We start from the raw sequence: 21,491 nt of genomic DNA, 5'->3' as shown, positions 1-21,491 counted from the left end.
TCTCGTCTGGTTAGCTCATCCTTATCACCATCAGAGTTAATGGAGAGAATCCAGCAATACACAAAATAGATACACAAAATAATGCATACAAGAGAAATATTATGGAGACACTCCAATCAGAGTTATCTCAAAATTTAATCCCACCCTGTATAGGGTCAGCACAAATAATATAATACATACAACACTGACTAGTTTAGATCTAGCCGTAATAATTCCTAACTAAGAACTATAAAATTATTTAGTCTGGGCTTGTACCAAATTCAGCACAATCTCAGCCTAAATTCTATCTAATAACATGGGTAAAGATTATTGTGGTGCAATAAGTGAATATAGTTGTGCTGTATTTTTGGGTTTTTTGTTTTATAAGAGTGCTCTTGCACACACAGGTGAACAATTATGTACAGTTAAGTTTGGCTTGCTAGCCACAGCCTTTTGTGATGGTTGATGGTGTTAATTAACTTGTCAACCACATGCAACCTAGATTCACCTGACAAATGTACACCATCTCTGGTCAGGTTCTGTCTGTAAGGTCTGGCTGTAAATTGGATATATGTGGCATCCAATCTCACTCGCTTTTTCAGCCTGAAATTTATGTACTTAGCAGCTCTCAGGTAGTATTCCGGAGTTACTCCCCAACGATTATCTTGACTTGGTTGGCGAGGTTCCACTAATGTGAATACTACTGATTCACTGATGAGCTTGAAAGAAGAAATTATGGCTTTGAGGTGTGTGATCACCTCGGCTGGATGACGAGTGGGGTGGATGTCATTACCACCTAAGTATATAATGGTTAGATGGTGAGGCCACTCTAACGCAGGTGTTAGGGTGGGGTTATTATAAAAGTTATGAGCTGTTGCTCCTGGTGACCTAAAGATTCTCACCTCTGTGTGAGGTATAGGTCTAAGTGTTGTGGGTAATTGGCTATGACCCACTAAAGCTACCTTATACATGAGGTGAAAGTAGCAATATATTAGTGTGATCTAGGTTAACTGATGTGTTACACTGTTAGTTGACACAATTAATTAAATAGTTAGTCTAGCTTCTATCACACAAGGATTAGTTATTAATGGTTAATAATTTAATTATAAATTTAATGCCTATCCGGTTCGAAGGACCATAATGTGGGATATTTGGGGCTTGAACATGATTATTTAAATATTAATGTAGTAAATTAAATTACGAAGGACCACCCGCTTTTATAGTAAAGAGGGAAACTGAGAATTTCTGATCATTAGATAATTCCTAGATGAAACCAGTAACTATGGACAAACTAGAAAATATGATCATAGAAATAATTAATGGGCTGTATTATTAAATGAAACAATCCTCAAACACCTACATTGGGGGGTTATTACTGGAGGTAAGTACGTCCAGGAATTAGTGTGGTTTGTTCACTAATTCAATTAATAATAATCTAATCCTATAAAATAATATTGAAACTGATATCATTACCATAAAGGGGAACATAGATTATGAGCATAGTAATGAATTACAGTAAATCACATATTAATCCCAAAGAATTCTGCACACAAGAAATTGCAATAGAATCATAAAAGGAAATAAATCTTAGCTTAATGAAGATTCCTTTAGAAAGCCATAGAAGTTCCTCTTATTCTCTGGACTTGGTCGACTGACAAGTGGAACGGGTTAACATGGGAGAAGGCAGCATGGAGAATTCTTCTCTCGTGCTGCAAGACAAATATTTTACAGTAGCAACTGATTTACCTACTGAATCTATATATTCAAGAAAATTAAGAGTTACAGGTGATAAATTTTAATCACCTGTTATTAGATGTTATCGTGCGTCATAACGGACAATCACCCTGCTACTATTAAACCTTTTACCTGATGCATCACATAAAGGAATATACTTAGCTGTGGGCACTGTATAAGTATTAAGATTGCCGTGCTTCGCGTCCCAGGCTCTGGTTAACCCTATCCTGGATAGTGACGCGCTTCGCTGGCCGGTCACGTGTCGTCAAGAACCAAGTCAAAGGGCTCCTTATTCGACACCAGCACCAGCTGAAGATACTATCTGCAAGGTTATTCACGCCTCACAGTGGCGACTTTCATCTGAGGATGGATAACGCCTGCCTTAGTTGCTGGACAATGGCGTCTTCTTATGAGTACGTTAAGCGCAGGTCTGCCTCTGAACGGCTCTCCACGTGTACTGAGCTGGCCTTCCTCTACCCACGCCGAGTCCGCGTTCATAAAACAAATTATTGTCTCGAACATTAATATTTCTCGCATTTACGCTTGAAACGTTGAAGACTGGACGGGTTTATTATTTAGAGGAAGAAAATATTGTTGTTTACCAATTTAAAAATAGTAAATATATAAGGGAGAGGAATTAATGTCTCCCCATGGCATTCACTGGTGACGTTAACTTTATCACGAGATAGACGCTATGGTTCCAACGCTCTATTCGGCTTTTTGTTAGAGATCAATTCGTCTGCAATTAGTTATCATACAGAATGCTTTAATTATGGAGAATCGAATTTAATTCTCATATACATTGGATATAATGTAAGGAAATCTGACGCAATACTGGCGTCAGGTGATGTGAGAATTCTAGCCTACTGCACAGATGAAATTATTAGTACATGAGAATTCTACATGTTGTTAATTTTACTTACTACAATAATTATTATGGTTAGTAATGAGTAATGAGAATACAACAATGTTGTATTCGGTGTTGGAAATATCCAACACCATCTACACCTCCCTGACCTCACCCATCTACACCACCTTGATCTCAACCATTTACGTCACCACCCTGACCTCACCCCATCTACCTCTCCCTGACCTCACCCATCTACACCACCCTGACCTCACCCCATCTACACCACCCTGACCTCATCCATCTACACCACCCTGACCCCACCCATCAACAACACCCTGACCTCACCCATCTACACCACCCTGACATCACCCCATCTACACCACCCTGACCCCACCCATCTACACCTCCTTGACCTCACCCATCTACACCACCCTGACCTCACCCATCTACACCACCCTGACCTCACCCATCTACACCACCCAGACGTCACCCATCTACACCACTCTGACCTCACCCATCTACACCACCCTGACCTCATCCCATCCACTCTACCCTGACCTTACCCCATCTACACCACCCTGACCTCACCCCATCTACACCTCCCTGACCTCACCCATCTACACCACCTTGACCTCAACCATTTACGTCACCACCCTGACCTCACCCCATCTACCTCTCCTTGACCTCACCCATCTACACCACCCAGACCTCACCCCATCTACACCACCCTGACCTCACCCATCTACACCACCCTGACCCCACCCATCTACACCACCCTGACCTCATCCATCTACACCACCCTGACCCCACCCATCCACACCACCCTGACCTCACCCATCTACACCACCCTGACCTCACCCCATCCACACCACCCTGACCCCACCCATCTACACCTCCCTGACCTCACCCATCTACACCACCCTGACCTCAACCACCTACACCACCCTGACCTCACCCATCTACACCACCCAGATGTCACCCATCTACACCACTCTGACCTCACCCATCTACACCACCCTGACCTCACCCCATCAACACCACCCTGACCTCATCCCATCCACTCTACCCTGACCTTACCCCATCTACACAACCCTGAAATTACTCCATCTACACTATTCTGACCTAACCCCATCAACACCACCCTGGCCTCACCCATCTACACCACCCTGACCTCACCCCATCTACACCACCCTGAACTCACCCATCTACACCTCCCTGACCTCACCCATCTACACCACCCTGACATCACCCATCTACACCACCCTGACCCCACCCATCTACACCTCCCTGACCTCACCCATCGACATCACCCTGACCTCACCCCATCTACACCAGCCTGACCTCACCCATCTACACCTCCCTGACCTCTCCCATCTACACCAACCTGACCTCACCCCATCTACACCACCCTGACATGACCCATCTACACCTCCCTGACCTGACCCATCTACACCACCCTGACCTGACCCATCTACACCACCCTGATCTGACTCATCTACACCACCCTGACCTCACCCATCTACACCACCCTGACCTCACCCCATCTACACCACCCTGACCCCCCCATCTACACCACCCGGACCTCACCCCATCTACACCACCCTGACCTCACCCATCTACACCACCCTGACCTCACCCCATCTACACCAGCCTGACCTCACCCATCTACACCTCCCTGACCTCACCCATCTACACCACCCTGACTTCACCCTATCTACACCACCTTGACCTGACCCATCTACACCACCATGACCTGACCCATCTACACCACCTTGACCTCACCCATCTACACCACCCTGACCTCACCCATCTACACCACCCTGACCACACCCATCTACACCACCCAGACGTCACCCATCTACACCACTCTGACCTCACCCATCTACACCACCCTGACCTCACCCCATCAACACCACCCTGACCTCATCCCATCCACTCTACCCTGACCTTACCCCATCTACACCACACTGACCTCACCCCATCTACACCTCCCTGACCTCACCCATCTACACCACCTTGACCTCAACCATTTACGTCACCACCCTGACCTCACCCCATCTACCTCTCCCTGACCTCACCCATCTACACCACCCAGACCTCACCCCATCTACACCACCCTGACCTCACCCATCTACACCACCCTGACCCCACCCATCTACACCACCCTGACCTCATCCATCTACACCACCCTGACCCCACCCATCCACACCACCCTGACCTCACCCATCTACACCACCCTGACCTCACCCCATCCACACCACCCTGACCCCACCCATCTACACCTCCCTGACCTCACCCATCTACACCACCCTGACCTCAACCACCTACACCACCCTGACCTCACCCATCTACACCACCCAGATGTCACCCATCTACACCACTCTGACCTCACCCATCTACACCACCCTGACCTCACCCCATCAACACCACCCTGACCTCATCCCATCCACTCTACCCTGACCTTACCCCATCTACACAACCCTGAAATTACTCCATCTACACTATTCTGACCTAACCCCATCAACACCACCCTGGCCTCACCCATCTACACCACCCTGACCTCACCCCATCTACACCACCCTGACCTCACCCATCTACACCTCCCTGACCTCACCCATCTACACCACCCTGACCTCACCCATCTACACCACACTGACCCCACCCATCTACACCTCCCTGACCTCACCCATCGACATCACCCTGACCTCACCCCATCTACACCAGCCTGACCTCACCCATCTACACCTCCCTGACCTCTCCCATCTACACCACCCTGACCTCACCCCATCTACACCACCCTGACATGACCCATCTACACCTCCCTGACCTGACCCATCTACACCACCCTGACCTGACCCATCTACACCACCCTGATCTGACTCATCTACACCACCCTGACCTCACCCATCTACACCACCCTGACCTCACCCCATCTACACCACCCTGACCCCCCCCCCATCTACACCACCCGGACCTCACCCCATCTACACCACCCTGACCTCACCCATCTACACCACCCTGACCTCACCCCATCTACACCAGCCTGACCTCACCCATCTACACCTCCCTGACCTCACCCATCTACACCACCCTGACCTCACCCTATCTACACCACCCTGACCTGACCCATCTACACCACCATGACCTGACCCATCTACACCACCCTGACCTCACCCATCTACACCACCCTTACCTCACCCATCTACACCTCCCTGACCTGACCCATCTACACCACCCTGACCTCACCCATCTACACCTCCCTGACCTCACCCATCTACACCAACCTGACCTCACCCATCTACACCTCCCTGACCTCACCCATCTACACCACCCTGACCTCACCCATCTACAACACCTTGACCCCACCCATCTACACCTCCCTGACCTCACCCAACTACACCACCTTGATCTCACCCATCTACACCTCCCTGACCTCACCCATCTACACCACCCTGACCCTACCCATCTACACCTCCCTGACCTCACCCATCTACACCACCCTGACCTCACCCATCTACACCTCCCTGACCTCACCCATCTACACCACCCTGACCCCACCCATCTACACCTCCCTGACCTCACCCATCTACACCACCCTGACCTCACTCCATCTACACCACCCAGACCTCACCCATCTACACCACCCTGACCTCATCCATCTACACCACCCTGACCCCACCCATCTACACCAACCTGACCTCACCCCATCTACACCACCCTGACCTAACCCATCTACACCACCCTGACCTCACCCCATCTACACCACCCTGACCTCACCCATCTACACCTCCCTGATCTGACTCATCTACACCACCCTGACCTCACCCATCTACACCACCCTGACCTCACCCCATCTACACCTCCCTGACCTCACCCTTCTACACCACCTTGACCTCAACCATTTACATCACCACCCTGACCTCACCCCATCTACCCCTCCCTGACCTCACCCATCTACACCACCCTGACTTCACCCCATCTACACTACCCTGACCTCACCCATCTACACCACCCTGACCCCACCCATCTACACCACCCTGACCTCATCCATCTACATCACCCTGACCTCACCCATCTACACCACCCTGACCTCATCCATCTACACCACCCTGACCTCACCCATCTACACCACCCTGACCTCACCCCAGCTACACCACCCTGACCCCACCCATCTACACCACCCTGACCTCATCCATCTACACCACCCTCAACTCACCCATCTACACCACCCTAACCTCATGCATCTACACCACCCTGACCTCACCCATCTACACCACCCTGACCTCACCCCAGCTACACCACCCTGACCTCACCCCTCTACACCTCCCTGACCTCACCCATCTACACCACCCTGACCTCACCCATCTACACCTCCCTGATCTGACTCATCTACACCACCCTGACCTCACCCATCTACACCACCCTGACCTCACCCATCTTCACCACCCTGACCCCACTCATCTACACCACCCTGACCTCATCCATCTACACCACCCTGACCTCACCCATCTACACCACCCTGACCTCATCCATCTACACCATCCTGACCTCACCCATCTACACCACCCTGACCCCACCCATCAACACCACCTTGACCTCACCCATCTACACCACCCTGACCTCACCCCATCTACACCACCCTGACCCCACCCATCTACACCTCCCTGACCTCACCTATCTACACCACCCTGACCTCACCCATCTACACCTCCCTGACCTCACCCATCTACACCACCCTGACCTCACCCATCTACACCACCCTGACCCCACCCATCTACACCACCCTGACCTCACCCATCAACACCTCACTGATCTGACTCATCTACACCACCCTGACCTCACCCATCTACACCACCCTGACCTCACCCCATCTACACCACCCTCACCTCACCCATCTACACCTCCCTGACCTCACCCATCTACACCACCCTGACCTCACCCATCTTCACCACCCTGACCCCACTCATCTACACCACCCTGACCTCATCCATCTACACCACCCTGACCTCACCCATCTACACCACCCTGACCTCATCCATCTACACCACCCTGACCTCACCTATCTACACCACCCTGACCCCACCCATCAACACCACCTTGACCTCACCCATCAACACCACCCTGACCTCTCCCCATCTACACCACCCTGACCCCACCCATCTACACCTCCCTGACCTCACCCATCTACACCACCCTGACCTCACCCATCTACACCTCCCTGACCTCACCCATCTACACCACCCTGACCTCACCCATCTACACCACCCTGACCCCACCCATCTACACCTCCCTGACCTCACCCATCGACATCACCCTGACCTCACCCCATCTACACCAGCCTGACCTCACCCATCTACACCTCCCTGACGTCTCCCATCTACACCACCCTGACCTCACCCCATCTACACCACCCTGACATGACCCATCTACACCTCCCTGACCTGACCCATCTACACCACCCTGACCTGACCCATCTACACCACCCTGATCTGACTCATCTACACCACCCTGACCTCACCCATCTACACCACCCTGACCTCACCCCATCTACACCACCCTGACCCCACCCATCTACACCACCCGGACCTCACCCCATCTACACCACCCTGACCTCACCCATCTACACCACCCTGACCTCACCCCATCTACACCAGCCTGTCCTCACCCATCTACACCTCCCTGACCTCACCCATCTACACCACCCTGACCTCACCCTATCTACACCACCCTGACCTGACCCATCTACACCACCATGACCTGACCCATCTACACCACCCTGACCTCACCCATCTACACCACCCTTACCTCACCCATCTACACCTCCCTGACCTGACCCATCTACACCACCCTGACCTCACCCATCTACACCTCCCTGACCTCACCCATCTACACCAACCTGACCTCACCCATCTACACCTCCCTGACCTCACCCATCTACACCACCCTGACCTCACCCATCTACAACACCTTGACCCCACCCATCTACACCTCCCTGACCTCACCCAACTACACCACCCTGATCTCACCCATCTACACCTCCCTGACCTCACCCATCTACACCACCCTGACCCTACCCATCTACACCTCCCTGACCTCACCCATCTACACCACCCTGACCTCACCCATCTACACCTCCCTGACCTCACCCATCTACACCACCCTGACCCCACCCATCTACACCTCCCTGACCTCACCCATCTACACCACCCTGACCTCACTCCATCTACACCACCCAGACCTCACCCATCTACACCACCCTGACCTCATCCATCTACACCACCCTGACCCCACCCATCTACACCAACCTGACCTCACCCCATCTACACCACCCTGACCTAACCCATCTACACCACCCTGACCTCACCCCATCTACACCACCCTGACCTAACCCATCTACACCTCCCTGATCTGACTCATCTACACCACCCTGACCTCACCCATCTACACCACCCTGACCTCACCCCATCTACACCTCCCTGACCTCACCCTTCTACACCACCTTGACCTCAACCATTTACATCACCACCCTGACCTCACCCCATCTACCCCTCCCTGACCTCACCCATCTACACCACCCTGACTTCACCCCATCTACACTACCCTGACCTCACCCATCTACACCACCCTGACCCCACCCATCTACACCACCCTGACCTCATCCATCTACATCACCCTGACCTCACCCATCTACACCACCCTGACCTCATCCATCTACACCACCCTGACCTCACCCATCTACACCACCCTGACCTCACCCCAGCTACACCACCCTGACCCCACCCATCTACACCACCCTGACCTCATCCATCTACACCACCCTCAACTCACCCATCTACACCACCCTAACCTCATGCATCTACACCACCCTGACCTCACCCATTTACACCACCCTGACCTCACCCCAGCTACACCACCCTGACCTCACCCATCTACACCTCCCTGACCTCACCCATCTACACCACCCTGACCTCACCCATCTACACCTCCCTGATCTGACTCATCTACACCACCCTGACCTCACCCATCTACACCACCCTGACCTCACCCATCTTCACCACCCTGACCCCACTCATCTACACCACCCTGACCTCATCCATCTACACCACCCTGACCTCACCCATCTACACCACCCTGACCTCATCCATCTACACCACCCTGACCTCACCCATCTACACCACCCTGACCCCACCCATCAACACCACCTTGACCTCACCCATCTACACCACCCTGACCTCACCCCATCTACACCACCCTGACCCCACCCATCTACACCTCCCTGACCTCACCTATCTACACCACCCTGACCTCACCCATCTACACCTCCCTGACCTCACCCATCTACACCACCCTGACCTCACCCATCTACACCACCCTGACCCCACCCATCTACACCACCCTGACCTCACCCATCAACACCTCCCTGATCTGACTCATCTACACCACCCTGACCTCACCCATCTACACCACCCTGACCTCACCCCATCTACACCACCCTGACCTCACCCATCTACACCTCCCTGACCTCACCCATCTACACCACCCTGACCTCACCCATCTTCACCACCCTGACCCCACTCATCTACACCACCCTGACCTCATCCATCTACACCACCCTGACCTCACCCATCTACACCACCCTGACCTCATCCATCTACACCACCCTGACCTCACCTATCTACACCACCCTGACCCCACCCATCAACACCACCTTGACCTCACCCATCAACACCACCCTGACCTCTCCCCATCTACACCACCCTGACCCCACCCATCTACACCTCCCTGACCTCACCCATCTACACCACCCTGACCTCACCCATCTACACCTCCCTGACCTCACCCATCTACACCACCCTGACCTCACCCATCTACACCACCCTGACCCCACCCATCTACACCTCCCTGACCTCACCCATCGACATCACCCTGACCTCACCCCATCTACACCAGCCTGACCTCACCCATCTACACCTCCCTGACGTCTCCCATCTACACCACCCTGACCTCACCCCATCTACACCACCCTGACATGACCCATCTACACCTCCCTGACCTCACCCATCTACACCACCCTGACCTGACCCATCTACACCACCCTGATCTGACTCATCTACACCACCCTGACCTCACCCATCTACACCACCCTGACCTCACCCCATCTACACCTCCCTGACCCCAACCATCTACACCACCCGGACCTCACCCTATCTACACCACCCTGACCTCACCCATCTACACCACCCTGACCTCACCCCATCTACACCAGCCTGACCTCACCCATCTACACCTCCCTGACCTCACCCATCTACACCACCCTGACCTCACCCTATCTACACCACCCTGACCTGACCCATCTACACCACCATGACCTGACCCATCTACACCACCCTGACCTCACCCATCTACACCACCCTTACCTCACCCATCTACACCTCCCTGACCTGACCCATCTACACCACCCTGACCTCACCCATCTACACCTCCCTGACCTCACCCATCTACACCAACCTGACCTCACCCATCTACACCTCCCTGACCTCACCCATCTACACCACCCTGACCTCACCCATCTACAACACCTTGACCCCACCCATCTACACCTCCCTGACCTCACCCAACTACACCACCCTGATCTCACCCATCTACACCTCCCTGACCTCACCCATCTACACCACCCTGACCCTACCCATCTACACCTCCCTGACCTCACCCATCTACACCACCCTGACCTCACCCATCTACACCTCCCTGACCTCACCCATCTACACCACCCTGACCCCACCCATCTACACCTCCCTGACCTCACCCATCTACACCACCCTGACCTCACTCCATCTACACCACCCAGACCTCACCCATCTACACCACCCTGACCTCATCCATCTACACCAACTTGACCCCACCCATCTACACCAACCTGACCTCACCCCATCTACACCACCCTGACCTAACCCATCTACACCACCCTGACCTCACCCCATCTACACCACCCTGACCTCACCCATCTACACCTCCCTGATCTGACTCATCTACACCACCCTGACCTCACCCATCTACACCACCCTGACCTCACCCCATCTTCACCTCCCTGACCTCACCCTTCTACACCACCTTGACCTCAACCATTTACATCACCACCCTGACCTCACCCCATCTACCCCTCCCTGACCTCACCCATCTACACCACCCTGACTTCACCCCATCTACACTACCCTGACCTCACCCATCTACACCACCCTGACCCCACCCATCTACACCACCCTGACCTCATCCATCTACATCACCCTGACCTCACCCATCTACACCACCCTGACCTCATCCATCTACACCACCCTGACCTCACCCATCTACACCACCCTGACCTCACCCCAGCTACACCACCCTGACCCCACCCATCTACACCACCCTGACCTCATCCATCTACACCACCCTCAACTCACCCATCTACACCACCCTAACCTCATGCATCTACACCACCCTGACCTCACCCATCTACACCACCCTGACCTCACCCCAGCTACACCACCCTGACCTCACCCATCTACACCTCCCTGACCTCACCCATCTACACCACCCTGACCTCACCCATCTACACCTCCCTGATCTGACTCATCTACACCACCCTGACCTCACCCATCTACACCACCCTGACCTCACCCATCTTCACCACCCTGACCCCACTCATCTACACCACCCTGACCTCATCCATCTACACCACCCTGACCTCACCCATCTACACCACCCTGACCTCATCCATCTACACCACCCTGACCTCACCCATCTACACCACCCTGACCCCACCCATCAACACCACCTTGACCTCACCCATCTACACCACCCTGACCTCACCCCATCTACACCACCCTGACCCCACCCATCTACACCTCCCTGACCTCACCTATCTACACCTCCCTGACCTCACCCATCTACACCTCCCTGACCTCACCCATCTACACCACCCTGACCTCACCCATCTACACCACCCTGACCCCACCCATCTACACCACCCTGACCTCACCCATCAACACCTCCCTGATCTGACTCATCTACACCACCCTGACCTCACCCATCTACACCACCCTGACCTCACCCCATCTACACCACCCTGACCTCACCCATCTACACCTCCCTGACCTCACCCATCTACACCACCCTGACCTCACCCATCTTCACCACCCTGACCCCACTCATCTACACCACCCTGACCTCATCCATCTACACCACCATGACCTCACCCATCTACACCACCCTGACCTCATCCATCTACACCACCCTGACCTCACCTATCTACACCACCCTGACCCCACCCATCAACACCACCTTGACCTCACCCATCAACACCACCCTGACCTCTCCCCATCTACACCACCCTGACCCCACCCATCTACACCTCCCTGACCTCACCCATCTACACCACCCTGACCTCACCCATCTACACCTCCCTGACCTCACCCATCTACACCACCCTGACCTCACCCATCTACACCACCCTGACCCCACCCATCTACACCTCCCTGACCTCACCCATCGACATCACCCTGACCTCACCCCATCTACACCAGCCTGACCTCACCCATCTACACCTCCCTGACGTCTCCCATCTACACCACCCTGACCTCACCCCATCTACACCACCTTGACATGACCCATCTACACCTCCCTGACCTGACCCATCTACACCACCCTGACCTGACCCATCTACACCACCCTGATCTGACTCATCTACACCACCCTGACCTCACCCATCTACACCACCCTGACCTCACCCCATCTACACCACCCTGACCCCACCCATCTACACCACCCGGACCTCACCCCATCTACACCACTCTGACCTCACCCATCTACACCACCCTGACCTCACCCCATCTACACCAGCCTGACCTCACCCATCTACACCTCCCTGACCTCACCCATCTACACCACCCTGACCTCACCCTATCTACACCACCCTGACCTGACCCATCTACACCACCATGACCTGACCCATCTACACCACCCTGACCTCACCCATCTACACCACCCTTACCTCACCCATCTACACCTCCCTGACCTGACCCATCTACACCACCCTGACCTCACCCATCTACACCTCCCTGACCTCACCCATCTACACCAACCTGACCTCACCCATCTACACCTCCCTGACCTGACCCATCTACACCACCCTGACCTCACCCATCTACACCTCCCTGACCTCTCCCATCTACACCAACCTGACCTCACCCATCTACACCTCCCTGACCTCACCCATCTACACCACCCTGACCTCACCCATCTACAACACCTTGACCCCTCCCATCTACACCTCCCTGACCTCACCCAACTACACCACCCTGACCTCACCCATCTACACCTCCCTGACCTCACCCATCTACACCACCCTGGCCCTACCCATCTACACCTCCCTGACCTCACCCATCTACACCACCCTGACCTCACCCATCTACACCTCCCTGACCTCACCCATCTACACCACCCTGACCCCACCCATCTACACCTCCCTGACGTCACCCATCTACACCACCCTGACCTCACTCCATCTACACCACCCAGACCTCACCCATCTACACCACCCTGACCTCATCCATCTACACCACCCTGACCCCACCCATCTACACCAACCTGACCTCACCCCATCTACACCACCCTGACCTAACCCATCTACACCACCCTGACCTCACCCATGTACACCACCCTGACCCCACCCATCTACCTCACCCTGACCTCATCCATCTACATCACCCTGACCTCACCCATCTACACCACCCTGACCTCATCCATCTACACCACCCTGACCTCACCCATCTACACCACCCTGACCTCACCCCAGCTACACCACCCTGACCCCACCCATCTACACCACCCTGACCTCATCCATCTACACCACCCTCAACTCGCCCATCTACACCACCCTAACCTCATGCATCTACACCACCCTGACCTCACCCATCTACACCACCCTGACCTCACCCCAGCTACACCACCCTGACCTCACCCATCTACACCTCCCTGACCTCACCCATCTACACCACCCTGACCTCACCCATCTACACCTCCCTGATCTGACTCATCTACACCACCCTGACCTCACCCATCTACACCACCCTGACCTCACCCATCTACACCACCCTGACCTCATCCATCTACACCACCCTGACCTCACCCATCTACACCACCCTGACCCCACCCATCAACACCACCTTGACCTCACCCATCTACACCACCCTGACCTCACCCCATCTACACCACCCTGACCCCACCCATCTACACCTCCCTGACCTCACCTATCTACACTACCCTGACCTCACCCATCTATACCTCCCTGACCTCACCCATCTACACCACCCTGACCTCACCCATCTACACCACCCTGACCCCACCCATCTACACCACCCTGACCTCACCCATCTACACCTCCCTGATCTGACTCATCTACACCACCCTGACCTCACCCATCTACACCACCCTGACCTCACCCCATCTACACCACCCTGACCTCACCCATCAACACCTCCCTGACCTCACCCATCTACACCACCCTGACCTCACCCATCTTCACCACCCTGACCCCACTCATCTACACCACCCTGACCTCATCCATCTACACCACCCTGACCTCACCCATCTACACCACCCTGACCTCATCCATCTACACCACCCTGACCTCACCTATCTACACGACCCTGACCCCACCCATCAACACCATCTTGACCTCACCCATCTACACCACCCTGACATCTCCCCATCTACACCACCCTGACCCCACCCATCTACACCACCCTGACCTCATCCATCTACATCACCCTGACCTCACCCATCTACACCACCCTGACCTCATCCATCTACACCACCCTGACCTCACCCATCTACACCACCCTGACCTCACCCCAGCTACACCACCCTGACCCCACCCATCTACACCACCCTGACCTCATCCATCTACACCACCCTCAACTCACCCATCTACACCACCCTAACCTCATGCATCTACACCACCCTGACCTCACCCATCTACACCACCCTGACCTCACCCCAGCTACACCACCCTGACCTCACCCATCTACACCTCCCTGACCTCACCCATCTACACCACCCTGACCTCACCCATCTACACCTCCCTGATCTGACTCATCTACACCACCCTGACCTCACCCATCTACACCACCCTGACCTCACCCATCTTCACCACCCTGACCCCACTCATCTACACCACCCTGACCTCATCCATCTACACCACCCTGACCTCACCCATCTACACCACCCTGACCTCATCCATCTACACCACCCTGACCTCACCCATCTACACCACCCTGACCCCACCCATCAACACCACCTTGACCTCACCCATCTACACCACCCTGACCTCACCCCATCTACACCACCCTGACCCCACCCATCTACACCTCCCTGACCTCACCTATCTACACCACCCTGACCTCACCCATCTACACCTCCCTGACCTCACCCATCTACACCACCCTGACCTCACCCATCTACACCACCCTGACCCCACCCATCTACACCACCCTGACCTCACCCATCAACACCTCCCAGATCTGACTCATCTACACCACCCTGACCTCACCCATCTACACCACCCTGACCTCACCCCATCTACACCACCCTGACCTCACCCATCTACACCTCCCTGACCTCACCCATCTACACCACCCTGACCTCACCCATCTTCACCACCCTGACCCCACTCATCTACACCACCCTGACCTCATCCATCTACACCACCCTGACCTCACCCATCTACACCACCCTGACCTCATCCATCTACACCACCCTGACCTCACCTATCTACACCACCCTGACCCCACCCATCAACACCACCTTGACCTCACCCATCAACACCACCCTGACCTCTCCCCATCTACACCACCCTGACCCCACCCATCTACACCTCCCTGACCTCACCCATCTACACCACCCTGACCTCACCCATCTACACCTCCCTGACCTCACCCATCTACACCACCCTGACCTCACCCATCTACACCACCCTGACCCCACCCATCTACACCTCCCTGACCTCACCCATCGACATCACCCTGACCTCACCCCATCTACACCAGCCTGACCTCACCCATCTACACCTCCCTGACGTCTCCCATCTACACCACCCTGACCTCACCCCATCTACACCACCCTGACATGACCCATCTACACCTCCCTGACCTGACCCATCTACACCACCCTGACCTGACCCATCTACACCACCCTGATCTGACTCATCTACACCACCCTGACCTCACCCATCTACACCACCCTGACCTCACCCCATCTACACCACCCTGACCCCACCCATCTACACCACCCGGACCTCACCCCATCTACACCACTCTGACCTCACCCATCTACACCACCCTGACCTCACCCCATCTACACCAGCCTGACCTCACCCATCTACACCTCCCTGACCTCACCCATCTACACCACCCTGACCTCACCCTATCTACACCACCCTGACCTGACCCATCTACACCACCATGACCTGACCCATCTACACCACCCTGACCTCACCCATCTACACTACCCTTACCTCACCCATCTACACCTCCCTGACCTGACCCATCTACACCACCCTGACCTCACCCATCTACACCTCCCTGACCTCACCCATCTACACCAACCTGACCTCACCCATCTACACCTCCCTGACCTGACCCATCTACACCACCCTGACCTCACCCATCTACACCTCCCTGACCTCACCCATCTACACCAACCTGACCTCACCCATCTACACCTCCCTGACCTCACCCATCTACACCACCCTGACCTCACCCATCTACAACACCTTGACCCCTCCCATCTACACCTCCCTGACCTCACCCAACTACACCACCCTGACCTCACCCATCTACACCTCCCTGACCTCACCCATCTACACCACCCTGGCCCTACCCATCTACACCTCCCTGACCTCACCCATCTACACCACCCTGACCTCACCCATCTACACCTCCCTGACCTCACCCATCTACACCACCCTGACCCCACCCATCTACACCTCCCTGACCTCACCCATCTACACCACCCTGACCTCACTCCATCTACACCACCCAGACCTCACCCATCTACACCACCCTGACCTCATCCATCTACACCACCCTGACCCCACCCATCTACACCAACCTGACCTCACCCCATCTACACCACCCTGACCTAACCCATCTACACCACCCTGACCTCACCCCATCTACACCACCCTGACCTCACCCATCTACACCTCCCTGATCTGACTCATCTACACCACCCTGACCACACCCATCTACACCACCCTGACCTCACCCCATCTACACCTCCCTGACCTCACCCTTCTACACCACCTTGACCTCAACCATTTACATCACCACCCTGTCCTCACCCCATCTACCCCTCCCTGACCTCACCCATCTACACCACCCTGACTTCACCCCATCTACACTACCCTGACCTCACCCATCTACACCACCCTGACCCCACCCATCTACCTCACCCTGACCTCATCCATCTACATCACCCTGACCTCACCCATCTACACCACCCTGACCTCATCCATCTACACCACCATGACCTCACCCATCTACACCACCCTGACCTCACCCCAGCTACACCACCCTGACCCCACCCATCTACACCACCCTGACCTCATCCATCTACACCACCCTCAACTCGCCCATCTACACCACCCTAACCTCATGCATCTACACCACCCTGACCTCACCCATCTACACCACCCTGACCTCACCCATCTACACCTCCCTGACCTCACCCATCTACACCACCCTGACCTCACCCATCTACACCTCCCTGATCTGACTCATCTACACCACCCTGACCTCACCCATCTACACCACCCTGATCTGACTCATCTACACCACCCTGACCTCACCCATCTATACCTCCCTGACCTCACCCATCTACACCACCCTGACCTCACCCATCTACACCACCCTGACCCCACCCATCTACACCACCCTGACCTCACCCATCTACACCTCCCTGATCTGACTCATCTACACCACCCTGACCTCACCCATCTACACCACCCTGACCTCACCCCATCTACACCACCCTGACCTCACCCATCAACACCTCCCTGACCTCACCCATCTACACCACCCTGACCTCACCCATCTTCACCACCCTGACCCCACTCATCTACACCACCCTGACCTCATCCATCTACACCACCCTGACCTCACCCATCTACACCACCCTGACCTCATCCATCTACACCACCCTGACCTCACCTATCTACACGACCCTGACCCCACCCATCAACACCACCTTGACCTCACCCATCTACACCACCCTGACCTCTCCCCATCTACACCACCCTGACCCCACCCATCTACACCTCCCTGACCTCACCCATCTACACCACCCTGACCTCACCCATCTACACCTCCCTGACCTCACCCATCTACACCACCCTGACCTCACCCATCTACACCACCCTGACCCCACCCATCTAAACCTCCCTGACCTCACCCATCGACATTGTGGGAACCGACCTGTGAGATTTATATTTATTTAATTTATATGAATTTATATTTACGTTAATTTATATACTTCGATAGCAATTTGTATAATGATAAGTGGACTGTATTTCTGCAATAATCTCATAATCTCACAAATCGATCCTCTACACATTAGGGGGGTTTATATTTATATATATGCAGCCAATCAAACTACATTAATAGCTACATACATTGATGAGGTTCCTTCTCTTATAGTACAGCAGGTTAGTCCACCAGGTATAACTAGAGTGTAGACACCAAATTATCCTCTTTGAGGTAGCTTCCATATCACCCAGTAACTGGTGCACAAAATCTTGCATCCTCGTCTTGACCTGTCAAAAGTGCGCTAGCTGTGAAGCCAGATACTATATATGACAAGCTATATCAGAGAAAACACTATACAGTACATGGAACATTAAAGACCTGGCTTAATTACCTTTAGTATGAGGCGATTTCGCGTTCTAACCGGCTAACCCTATATCCTGACATTAATGGCCATAAATGAATGATAAACGGGTTTCGGATAGACACTTAACTTGTATTTGTAGACAGCGTGTTGACAATGGTACACCTTTGGGTTCCATAACACTACGTCCAAGTAAATTTAACAGGAGCCGAATTTGCTCCCGTGTGAGCCTCTGGTCTCGTATAACAACAATGGCTGCCCTCCTTCCTCCACTCTGACGCCTGGCTTACATTGTCCAGATTTCAGAACGTGATAGAAGGGTCACATTTACTCTACTTTAATATTGATAATTAAGTTAATTTATATAAGATGTTTTTATGATGGTAAAGTCCAAAGACTAATGTATTTAAGAATAATTCCCACCAGAATAGCTGGTGAATTATAATAGTATGTGGTGATGATATCCCGTTTTCTATAGACGGTAATTCCACTACAAGTACGTTTTCTATGGGTAACTTGTTGGTAATACAGCTATTATCTGTATGATATATTAAATGGTGTCGGATTTTCCGACATAATTCCCCAGGGGGCTGCTCACGGGTCGAAGTCCTCTTTAGAACAGACGAACACCGATACTCCTCCTTCGAATTATTAGATTAATTTGATGTTAGTAGTTAGTAATCACACATTTGTGTGTCTGTTCGTACAGGACGGATGTCCCGTACTAGAGTTGCAGGGGTTAGAAGTCTAATGCGATTTCATTTCCCTGTCAACTCTTGAAAGGCTAATATTCAAGCCTTATTACATGTTATTTAACCCAGAAGACTGGATGTGATCAAGTACTACAGTCAAGTATGATTCAGGGACTGCAGTGAGATCAGTGACATTAGATATAACTTGAAGTTTGTTCAGGTAACTGGTCACTGATATATAAACACTGAGGCCCATGGAATACATCTTGATTAAATAATAAATGTATCAAATCAGTCATCAGATTTATTGGGGTTTAATTTAGTTAATTGATTCAGAAGATTGAATAGCTCATCATTAAAGTAAAGTATGGTTCTGAGATTGCAGTGGATTCAGTGACATTGGTCGCAGTGACTTGTAGCTGTTTTAGGCTACTGTTCACTGATTTGCCACTGAGGCCTCATGAACTCATCTTCAGCTTTAAATGATGATACTAACATCAACCTCTGTTACTATAGTCAGCTGTAATCTCCTTAGTATAATGCTACTGGAGAAATATAATCAGCTGACAAATTTAGATTTCTACTGGTATTGTTTATCTGCAGGCATAGGTCTCCTCAGGCTTGATACTGGGCCTGAGAGTAATTTACCTCCTGCAGAGTTTAACATGGTTATACCCTGATATTTAGTAGGGCTACCGATGAATCGATGACAATAGTCTGTCCCTACAAGGAGACCGAAGTCGGTGAGGTGATCAGACTTAATATTATCTGCCAATTTTATTCCTCTATTTCTCAGGAATTTGGCTGTTGCTCTCAGACCTTGAACTTGTAGGTCTACTGGTATTTTGTCCACCACAATGGCTTGTACTCGACAGACGTACCTGCCTAAGCGTACTGATGGTTGTACCACCTGGTAGACTTGAGGTCCTGCATCTGTTACAAACCCTGAGATGTTGAATGACGTCTGGGCTACAGGCCTTAATTGTAGTTCATCTGCCAACTTTTTAGTGATATATGTTCTCTGGGATCCTTGGTCAAACAACCCACGGGTATGGACCTTGGCCCTCTTATTCAGGATGGTAATTTGGGCAGTAGGCAAAGTCGTATTACCTTTAGACTTTGCCGATTGGACACTGTTTGTTTGTTGCACCTTGCAGTACTGTACTGTGGTGGGAATGCTATCTTCCACCTTGGGGTTTGGAGACGTTGTTTTGGTGTCTCTGCACAATGCTGCATGGTGTTGACCTTTGTTACACCTATTACAGGTGTGTAATTGGGTATCACAGTCCTTGATGTTATGTTTCCTGAGGCAC

Source organism: Procambarus clarkii, chromosome 47 (assembly GCF_040958095.1).
Source record: "Procambarus clarkii isolate CNS0578487 chromosome 47, FALCON_Pclarkii_2.0, whole genome shotgun sequence".
In the NCBI taxonomy this organism is placed as follows: Eukaryota; Metazoa; Arthropoda; class Malacostraca; order Decapoda; family Cambaridae; genus Procambarus; species Procambarus clarkii.
Note: the sequence above shows the minus strand (reverse complement) of the source record.